Raw genomic sequence first — 11,282 nt, forward strand, 5'->3', positions numbered from 1 at the left:
GAGGAGGAGGAAGAAGAGCAGGGCTGTGCCGAGGGAGAGGGAAATCTGTCTCTCCAAAAACCCAAAAGTGTCCACTATATATAGGAGGAGGGGATGGGGTGCCACCCCTAGGGTTCCCACCCTAGGTGGTGCGGCAGCCCCCCCAGATCGGAGGTGCGGCGGCCAGGGCAAGGGGGAGGGGCGGCGCACCCTAGGTGGGTCTTAGGCCCACCAGCGCCTAGGGTTTCCCCCCCTCTCCACCTCCTGCGCCTTGGGATGAGTGTGGAGGGTGCACCAGCCCACCTAGGGGCTGGTTCCCTCCCTCACTTGTCCCATCTAGCCTCCCGGGGTCGTTGCCCCTTCCGGTGGATCCCCGGGGCCACCTCCGGTGGTCCCGGTGGTCCCGGTACGTTACCGGTGATGCCCGAAACACTTCCATTGTCCGAAACCATCCGTCCTATATATCAATCTTTACCTCCAGACCATTCCGGAGCTCCTCGTGACATCCGAGATCTCATCTGGGACTCCGAACAACTTTCGATAACCTCGTATAACAATTCCCTATAGCCCTAGCGTCATCGAACCTTAAGTGTGTAGACCCTACGGGTTCGGGAGACAGGTAGACATGACCGAGACACCTCTCTGGCCAATAACCATCAGCGGGGTCTGCATACCCATGGTGGCTCCCACTTGCTCCATGATGATCTCATCGGATGAACCACGATGTCAAGGATTCAATCAATCCCGTATACAATTCCCTTTGTCTGTCGGTATAGAACTTTCCCGAGATTCGATCCTCGGTATACCTATACCTTGTTCAATCTCGTTACCGGTAAGTCTCTTTACTCGTTCCGTAGCACATCATCGTGTGACTAACTCCTTAGTCACATTGAGCTCATGATGATGTTCTACCGAGTGGGCCCAGAGATACCTCTCCGTCACACGGAGTGACAAATCCCGATCTCGATTCCTACCAATCCAACAGACACTTTCAGAGGTACCCGTAGTGCACCTTTATAGTCACCCAGTTTCGTTGTGACGTTTGATACACCCAAAGCACTCCTACGGTATCCGGGAGTTGCACAATCTCACGGTCGAAGGAAAAGACACTTGACATTAGAAAAGCTTTAGCATACGAACAATACGATCTAGTGCTACGCTTAGGATTGGGTCTTGTCCATCACATCATTTTCCCAATGATGTGATACCGTTATCAATGACATCTAATGCCCATGACCAGGAAACCATGATCATCTATTGACTAACGAGCTAGCCAACTAGAGGCTTGCTAGGGACACATTGTGATCTATTTATTCACACATGTATCACTGTTTCCTGTTAATACAATTATAGCATGAACAATAGACGATTATCATGAACAAGGAAATATGATAATAACCATTTTATTATTTCCTCTAGGGCATATTTCCAACAGGGTGATGATTGACAAGCAGCATACCCAATATGACGTCAGGATCCTCTGCAGCTTCTTCTGCTGAGACATAATTCACGCGACCACGCGCAGGAGTTGGCTTCACATAATATGCTTTGCCCGACTTGCCTTGCCCAACAGACTTCCCCGGTTGCTTGGCACCTATGTTCTGAGGACACTCTCGAGAATAGTGTCCTGATTCTCCGCACTTGTAACAGATCACCTGATTGGCACGTGGTGCAGCATTGCTAGCTGGACCACCATACGTCTTTGCTCGAGGGTTGGTCTGGTTCACCTGTGGCGCCACATAGGATGGCCTCGGAGTATATCTTGGCGGCAGAGATCTATTCGGGACCCACAACCTGCGTTTTGGAAACGCGGAACCCGATGAGGAGCCCGAATCGCGAGAGTGCTTCTTCGTGGCTTCATAGTCGGTTTGACCAGTCTTGGCACTGATCTCCTTGTTGATAAGGCTTGAAAATTTGTACATTCATGAAGGCGCTGGTCATGAAGGAAGTTCGGGACTCAGACTCTTGCGGAATCTTGCTTGCTTCTTGGCATCGGTTGACACCTCTTCAGTTGCGTAGCAAGCGAGATTACCGAACTCGCGGCTATAAGCATCCACGGTCAACTTTCCCTGCGTGAAGGCACATAATTCCTCTCTCTTACGGTCCATTAGACCCTCTGGAATGTGGTGCAGACGGAAGGCTGCACTGAAATCTACCCATGTGGCTGCTGGTCCAGTGATACGTCTCCAACGTATCTATAATTTTTTATGGTTTCATGCTATTTTGTTGTCAAACTTTGGATGTTTTGTATGCCTCTTATATCTTTTTTGGGACTAAATTATTAACTCAGTGCCTAGTGCCAGTTCCTGTTTTTTCCTAGTTTTTTACCCTTTTCAGAGGAGGATTTTAAACGGTGTCCAAACGGAATAAAACTTTCGAAAAGATTTTTTTCCGGTACAGAAGATACGCACGAGACTTGAGAACCAAGGCAGGGGCCACCAGGGGACCCCACAAGCCCCCTAAGCGCGGCCAGGGGGCCGCGCCTAGCAGGCTTGTGGGCCCCCTGAGGCTCGTCTGCCCTACCTCTTCCGCCTATAAATTCAGAAAAAATCCAAAATTGCGCAAGAGATCCACAAAAATACTTTTCCGCCGACGTAAGCTTGTGTCTCCGCAAGATCCCATCTGGGGCACATTCTGGTGCCCTGCCGGAGGGGGATACGGATACACAGGGCTTCTTCATCAACACCATGACCTCTCCGATGATGCGTGAGTAGTTCACCATAGACCTTCGGGTCCATAGCTAGTAGCTAGATGGCTTCTTCTCTCTCTTGGATCTTCAATACAAAGTTCTCCATGATCTTCATGGAGATCTATCCGATGTAATCTTATTTGCAGTGTGTTTGTCGAGATCCGATGAATTGTGGATTTATGATCAGATTATATATGAATCTTATTTGAGTTTCTTCTGATATCTTATATGCATGATTTCATATCCCTTGTAATTCTTTTCGAGTTGTGGGTTTTCTTTGGCCAACTTGATCTATGATTCTTGAAATGGAAGAAGTGCTTGGTTTTGGGTTCATACAGTGCGGTAACCTCACCCAATGACAAAAGGGGTAGCGAGGCACGCATTGTGTTGTTGCCATCAAGGGTAAAAAGATGGGGTTTTCATCATTGGTTTGAGTTTATCCCTCTACATCATGTCATCTTGCTTAAGGCGTTACTCTGTTCGTCATGAACTCAATATACTAGATGCATGCTGGATAGCGGTCGATGTGTGGAGTAATAGTAGTAGATGCAGAAATTATCGGTCTACTTGTCTCGGACGTGATGCCTATATATATGATCATTGCCTTAGATATCGCCATGACTTTGCGTGGTTCTATCAATTGCTCGACAGTAATTTGTTCACCCACCGTATTATTTTCTATTTTGAGAGAAACCTCTAGTGAACACTATGCCCCCCAGGTCTACTTCACACCATATTTTCAGCCTTACACTTTTTACTTCGTTGCACTTTCCGCCTTCAGATCTCACTTTGCAATCAATCTTGAAGGGATTGACAACCCCTTTATAGCGTTGGGTGCAAGCTCGTTTGTGTTTGCGCAGGTACTCTGGACTTGACGCGATTCTCCTACTAGATTGATACTTTGGTTCTCAAACTGAGGGAAATACTTACTACTCCTGTGCTGCATCACCCTTTCCTCTTCATGGGAAAAACCAACGCAAGCTCAAGAGGCAGCATCCGGCAGGACGCATAGCTTCAAAATTCTCCCACCACAGATTGGCGGGGCCTTCCAGGAAGTACGCAGCAAAGGTCACCTTGTCAGGCTCAGAAACATTTGCAGAGCGTATCTTGCACGATATACAGCACAACGAGTCATCAGCGTCGAGAGGATCGACGGAGTGATGGAACTTCGGGGGATTCAGCTTCACAAAGTCTTTGAGGGACACTGTGTCATTTCGTGGCTGACGAGCCGTATTTTGCTCAATACGCTCTACCAGACGGTTGGTCTCTTGCTTGTTTCTTTCCGCCTCAAGCATAACTTCCGCCAGGGAAGGCGATTGAGGCAGTTCCTCCTATGCTGCCTGATTACCTTCTCCCTGCTCATGGGTAGGGGCACGGTTCAGCGTGGTAAACACCATCCTCGCAAAGAAACTCACAGCTTAGACTAATATGAACATCAATACTAGCTATGGATTAAGAATGCACTAAACACATGGAATGCGGAAATGAACATCCGAACAACATGGTAACAAGCAACTTCTATATATACACCATGGTTCATACACACCATTACATAGTTCAGTACAACCTCAACTGAAGAGCAAACTACTGAAAAGATGATACTACTCATCAGAGGCTTTCCAAGTTTCCTATACATTATTTATCTATGCATCTGGAATTCATCTCACAACATAGGCATACTCCACAAGACACACAGGACTGTGGAAGTACAACTACTACCATACTACTCCTCCACTCACGGGTTCAAGCATCCGCATAGAACACCTCATAAAGGTTGCCTCCATAGCCTGGGAACTCAACGTGTGGATCAGGAAATACTCACGCTTGAGACCTGGGAACCGTAAGGACACGGGTGTGGCCTTGGTCCCCTGACTGGTGGTAGTAGAGGTCCCCGAAAAGGGGTGACACCTCCTATAGTAGGCCAGTCAACATGAGCTGGAAGATGGGTCCTAACAGGGTTCAACATCTCCATATCTCCATACCCAGTCTGAACTACAGGTGCCAGCTGTGTCAAAGCTGTCTACAAACGGGCACGAGTAGCATAGAGCTCCATACAAAGGGCACGAGCATCTCTGTCTCTATTCTCTAACATCTCAGCGGTGGACTGCAGCAGCGGATCCTCCATAGAGGAATCAAAGTAGACCCCACTGAGGTATCCTTGTTCTCCTGGCTGAGAAGCGGGAACATAGCAGAACTCTGAATTCTGCAGCACTGCATGTATCGCTCTCATGATGGTCAACATTGAATAGGCAGCATCTTGTACCGCCATGTAAACGGTTACCCCCGATCCATAAGACCAATGGATCAACTCCTCGGCTCCGGGGTAATTTGGGAATACCCTAACAGTGCACAAGTACTGACTCTGGTTGAAATCCTAGTACTGCTCCTCCAGTGTATACTCTGGGTACCAGTGGTAACCAGCTACTCACATCATCCTGACCAGCATGGCCGTGTGGCCCGGCACATCAATGCACCTAGTCAGACGGACGACCTGAAGAAAAGGACGGCCAGGCATCTGAAATAGAGAGTAATGCAAGAGTCATTAGAGCTCTGGAGATAAAATTGGGCAGCATAACGGCTGTAAATGCTCAAAAACAATTTTGAGACAACCCACAAAAGATAGGATAGCATAACCACTCAACTATCAAGTTCAATTCCATGGTCATCAAAACTTATTTTCTTTTCCTTGGAACAAAAGAAACTCGGAGTAACTCTCGACCCGTTTTCCTACAATCTACCGATTAGTGACACGCGATCCTGAGACATAGATAAGTAACCTAGTTCTTAATCCCCGTAGAAAAGACGAGGATGACCAAAATAGAATGACTTGAGAAGAGAAGCAAGAATCTTACGTACCCTTCCACAAACAATTCCCTTATATATAACTAAAGCAATTCTAGACTCAACTTTGACCAGTTTGGCTTGGTAATCCTATAGTCAGTCAGGCTCAAATACCAACGCTATCGGGACCCCGATCCTAAGCCATAGGAATCCAGCCTGTAACACATTGCATCCCTTTGCGGTCTCACGCACGGTTAACCCCACGGTTGCTACCTTACCTTAGCCGGGACCATTTGCGCCTTTTGACTCACGTATGCATTAGTGTCGCTAGCATTCCAATGTCAAAGAACCCGGGTCGACATATCTAGTCATAAACTCAAGTGGCTCGACTGTACAGAGACAGGCATACATAACCCAGCAAAGCAGGTGTCAGTCATCAACGAGTGTAGACGAGTCGTAGCAAGCTACAAGGACTCCATTACACCGTGTGACATTTCCCCTTAGGGACAGACACATCAGCTAAGAAGGATACATGCCGGTCAACCAATGTGTCTGGAGCAGTAGCGAACTACCAAGGCTCGGTGGAATCACAAAGGGGCATTTCACTGTATAGGGAGCTACTAAGGGCATACGACTAGGTGTCGAATCCCATACATATCATAGTGCATCACATGTACGCATGACATACTCGATATGCATAGATACAACAATGGCATCACAACATAACCATACAACAACACAATATTTATTTAGAAGACTCAGAAGAGTCTTGCATAATATGTTCATACAGGCAGGGGTCACATGACCCGACACTCAAGTCATACCAGCAGAGTTATACAAACCAACGGAAGCATAAAAGTTGTCTAGGTAGACACAGATGAAAAGAAAAAAGGCATACAGCCTGACTATCTATAGATCCCTTCTGAAAGGGACCGGGTCGTAGCTGGGACATCAGCTACTCGTCATCATCGATTTCTAGATAGAACCCACCTGTTAGCTCATGGGTATCTTCTGCAACAATTATTAAGCAAACATGAATACAAGAGTACTCAGCAAGACTTTAGAACAGATCTATCTACTCATGCACAGGTATCAACAAAAGGGGGTTGTGGTGTTTCATGCAGCAAGCCAGCTTTGACTCTTGGCTAGACTAAACTACCATTTTAAATAGTTTTAACAACTTTGATAAGTCGTACACGAGTCAACTACGACCACAACAATACACTATCATGAACTCCTTTTCGTCTCCCTACGGAAATGCCATACATGATACTCACGCTTATCTTGATACTTTTATGAGTAGCCATTAAAGTTATCTATGAACAACATATGTCTCCAAGTAGACCATATCCGCGGACGCGGCTATTCGAATAGATCATAACCCTGCATGGGTGTACTTCTTGACACACGCTCTCGCCACTTATCGCCAAGTGCACGTCATGCACCTCGGCAACCTTCAAGCGGAAGCCCAGTGAGGGAGTTGTCCACGACCGTTAACCACACTAATACCTAGTCCAGGTTTATCGCCTATGTGAGAGTAACCCGCACGGAAGTCCGGCCGAGGTTTCTGCCACGGCCCCAAACAATGTGCGCAGGGTTCCCAAGCCCACCATCCGGGTGCCACTTGGTACACCGTGCCACTGCCTACCGCATCATAGCCCACCTCTAAGGTCAGCACTATGCACGGCCTCCAGCATGACTATAAACACCAGAAACTACTTGCAACTCCTGGACCGAGTACTAGGCGATTAATAAGCCGAGAGGGTCAATTAAGTATCCCAACGTGTGGTAGTATCTAGTCTTGGATTACATACACGGAACTCAGTTCCTAAGGATGGTTCCAATGAAACAACCCGCCATGTACTCCTACATAGCCTTTCATCGGTACCTTTACCAAATCAGGTTCCACACTTATTCTTTGTCACTAGAACACATTCATCCATTCTTGTTCATCACCAGATGAAACAGACCTGACACTACTCTAGGCATAGCAAGCATAGCAGGATAAAACACATCACAGCTCAAGCAACTACCAGGTATGCTAGGTTGCAAGGTTTGGCTATTTACTGTGACAATGACAGGTCATGTGAAGGAATAGGTTCAGCTACCGAAGCAAAACATTTGAAATATTTTGTCCTAATGCAATAAGTGGGAGCAAGAGTAAGAATATGGGATTATATCGGGATGATCAAAAGGGTGCTTGCCTAGTTGCTCAACAGAGGGGTTAAATCTGTTAGTCGGATATTCGGACGTATCCGGAAGGGCAACACCTACCGAAATGATAACAATCAATCAATAACATTCATATGCAACAATATGATGCATGATCATGGCATGAAATGAATTGTAGCATCAGTTAATGTGGCTATCAAACTTTTAGGATGATGGTGATTTGAATTCAAATTCAAATATTAGTTGAAATAATATATTTATCATATCCATTTAATTGATTTGACCTGATGCTGTTTCATAACTTTGTTTTTCATGCCTGAATGTAGCACCATTATGTTCATTGAATTTTTCTGATCAATTTGCATATATTATTTGTCAAATTTGCAGTTATAATCAATTTTATATGAATTTCCAAAGTTTTAGCATTTTTTGGAATTATATTAAATCAGAAATACAATTACTGCATCAGCATGACATCAGCAGTTCCAACTGGTCGTTGAAAGTCAAACCTGACCAGTGGGACCCACTAGTCAGTGACTCTGCCTAGATTTTAATTAAATTTTAAGTTAATTAGTTATTTAACAAGGGCTGGCCCACATGTCAGTGACAGTTTAGGTTTTTAATTAATCTATTAATTTTATTAACCTAAACTTAATTATCCAGGGGGCTGGCCCCACCTGTCATAGACCCAGGGGATCAAACCCACAGGCGATGGGGTCAACCCCACCGGCGGCGAGCCTCCGGTGACTCCGGGAACGGCGGAGGGCTTCGGGGTTGCTCCTCTGGCGACCAAAAGGACGGCGGAGGGCACCAGGGGAACGGCCACTCGATGGCGCATCCATTTTGCTGGTCTCAGGGGCTGAAGCGGCCGAAGCTGACGACGGCGATGAGCTCTGCGGCTGCCGGAGCTCGGGCATCGTCGAAATCGATGCTACGGGGCCTATCACGCACGGGGTTGGGCTCCTACGGCATCTACTTGTCAAGCTGGAGCTGATGGCAGCCTCAGATCAACCAACCGATCACTGGAGCGTCACCGGCGACGAGCTCCCGCGGCGGATCTCGTCGGGCTCCGGTGGAATCGGCGCTAGGGCATGGAATCGAGGGGGAAATCATCAGGAGCTCATTGCGGGGTCGATGGAAGGCTCAGGCTGCTCGGGGAGGCGCTGGATCCGACGGATCGACAACGGCTTGCCGGCGACCGAAGGTAGAAGACGATGGTGATGGAGGCGATACAGGGCTCAGGGGCTCCTTTGCTTAGGTAGGGGCGACGTGCTCGTCAGTGCGGAGAGAACCGTGTGCTCAGGGAGGTGATACGTCTCCAACGTCTCTATAATTTTTGATGGTTTCATGCTATTATCTTGTCAAACTTTGGATGTTTTGCATGCCTTTTATTTATTTTCTGGGACTAACTTATTAACTCAGTGCCAAGTGCCAGTTCCTGTTTTTTCCATGTTTTTGACCCCTTTCAGAGGAGATTTTGAAACAGAGTCCAAAAGGAAGAAAATCCCCGAAAAGAATTTTTATGGAATGGAAGAAGATCGGAGGACTTGGGGGGCCAAGCCAGAGGAGCACGAGGGCCCCACAAGCCCCACCCCGCGGCCAGGGGGCCGCGCCATCCAGGCTTGTGGGCCCCCTGGAGCTCCCTTGACCTAGATCTTGCGCCTATATATTCCCAAATATTCCCAAAAAAATCACAGGACGATCGGAATTACTTTTTCACCGCCGCAAGCTTTTGTCTCCGCGAGATCCCATCTGGGGCACATCCTAGTGCCCTGCCGGAGGGGAGATTCGGACACGGAGGGCTTCTCCATCAACACCATGACCTCTCCGATGATGCGTGAGTAGTTCACCATAGACCTACGGGTCCATAGCTAGTAACTAGATGGCTTCTTCTCTCTCTTGGATCTTCAATACAAAGTTCTCCATGATCTTCATGGAGATCTATCCGATGTAGTCTTCTTTTGCGGTGTGCTTGTCGAGATCCTATGAATTGTGGATTTATGATCAGATTATCTATGAATCTTACTTGAGTTTCTTCTCATCTCTCTTATGCATGATTTCATATCCTTGTAATTCTCTTCGAGTTGTGGGATTTTTTTGGCCAACTAGATCTATGATTCTTGCAATGAGAGAAGTGCTTGGTTTTGGGTTCATACCGTGCAGTGACCTCACCCAGTGATAGAAGGGGTAGCGAGGCACATATCGTGTTGTTGCCATCAAGCGTAAAAAGGTGGGGTTTTCATCATTGGTTTGAGATTATCCCTCTACATCATGTCATCTTGCTTAAAGCGTTACTCCATTCATCATGAACTCAATTTCATGCTCGCTTGCTTTCTGCTCGTCTGTGTGGGATAGTCTATCCTGATGGCTAGATCCACCACTTCGAATGATACTCCCGAGAGCGAAGTTCCCAATTTCAAACAAATTGAGGGAGAAAACTTAAAGGACGCTTGGTATAGGATTTGCAATGCTCACAGTAGATCTAGTCATAAGCAATCCACTACGGTCTTGCTTCGCAGTTTTTATGTGGGTATTTCTCCTTGGAATAGGTATATTCCTGACAACATCGTAGGTGCAAATTTCTTGGGTAGCCACATCGTTGATTCTTACGGAGCTGTGATAAATTTGGTAGGCTCACCCCCACTCATGGTTAATGGAACTACCTTAACTCTGGAACATGTGATGCGTAGACTGGACGCTATTGATAATAAAGTCGCTACGATTGAACTCATTGAGAATTTGGATAAAAAGATCCACAATCAAATCACTCAGTACGGATCCAAGGTGGGAATGGTTTTGAAAAATTTAAAGGAGAAGGAACCCACAGTTAGCGAAAATGATTCCTCTAGGATTGGCAAACTAGAGGATGCTATAACCAACTTGGGTTCCGCTTTTGCCGCTGTGCAGAATACTCCCAATTTTGCCCACAATAAAATCACCAAGCCTACCTTTGTTCCTGAAAGTAGTGGTGAATCATCTAGCAAGAAATATGAAAACCTCAAGATGATAAGTGATCACGCTACTTATGGTTTGAGCACAAAGACGACGATACCTGATTCTATCGCTTCTATGCCTAGCTAAGGGCGTGAAACAATAGCGCTTGTTGGGAGGCAACCCAATGAATTTATCTTTTTTGCTTTCTGTTTTGTTGCGTCTGCACCATCATAATTCTGTTGTGATTGTGTTTTTGTGTTTCTTTTTGTGTTTGAGCCAAGCAAAACCTTTATGACTAGTCTTGGTAATGGTTGTTTGATCCTGCTGGAAAAAGATAGAAACGTTTCGCTCACGAGATGATTTTTAATTTTTATTCAGAAAGATATTTTGAGTTGATTCGTTTTTCTGCTGATTGATATGCTTTTTCCCCAGACCTTCGTAATTCTTAAGATTTTTTGAGGTACCAGAAGTATACGAAGTATACAGATTGCTACAGACGGGTCTGTTTTTGACAGATTCTGTTTTTGTTGGGTTGGTTGCTTGTTTTGATGAAACTATGGTTAGTATCGGGGGTACTAGCCATGGAAAAGTGAGAATACAGTAGCCCATCGTCAATATAGATGGAATTCAAGTTGCTACAGTAACAAAAGAAGTGGTAGTTTGTTTTCTTGTACTAATGTTATCACAAGTTTCTGTTTAAGTTTTGTGTTGTGAAGTTTTCAAGTTT

Source organism: Hordeum vulgare, chromosome 7H, assembly GCF_904849725.1.
Source record: "Hordeum vulgare subsp. vulgare chromosome 7H, MorexV3_pseudomolecules_assembly, whole genome shotgun sequence".
Taxonomy (NCBI): Eukaryota; Viridiplantae; Streptophyta; class Magnoliopsida; order Poales; family Poaceae; genus Hordeum; species Hordeum vulgare.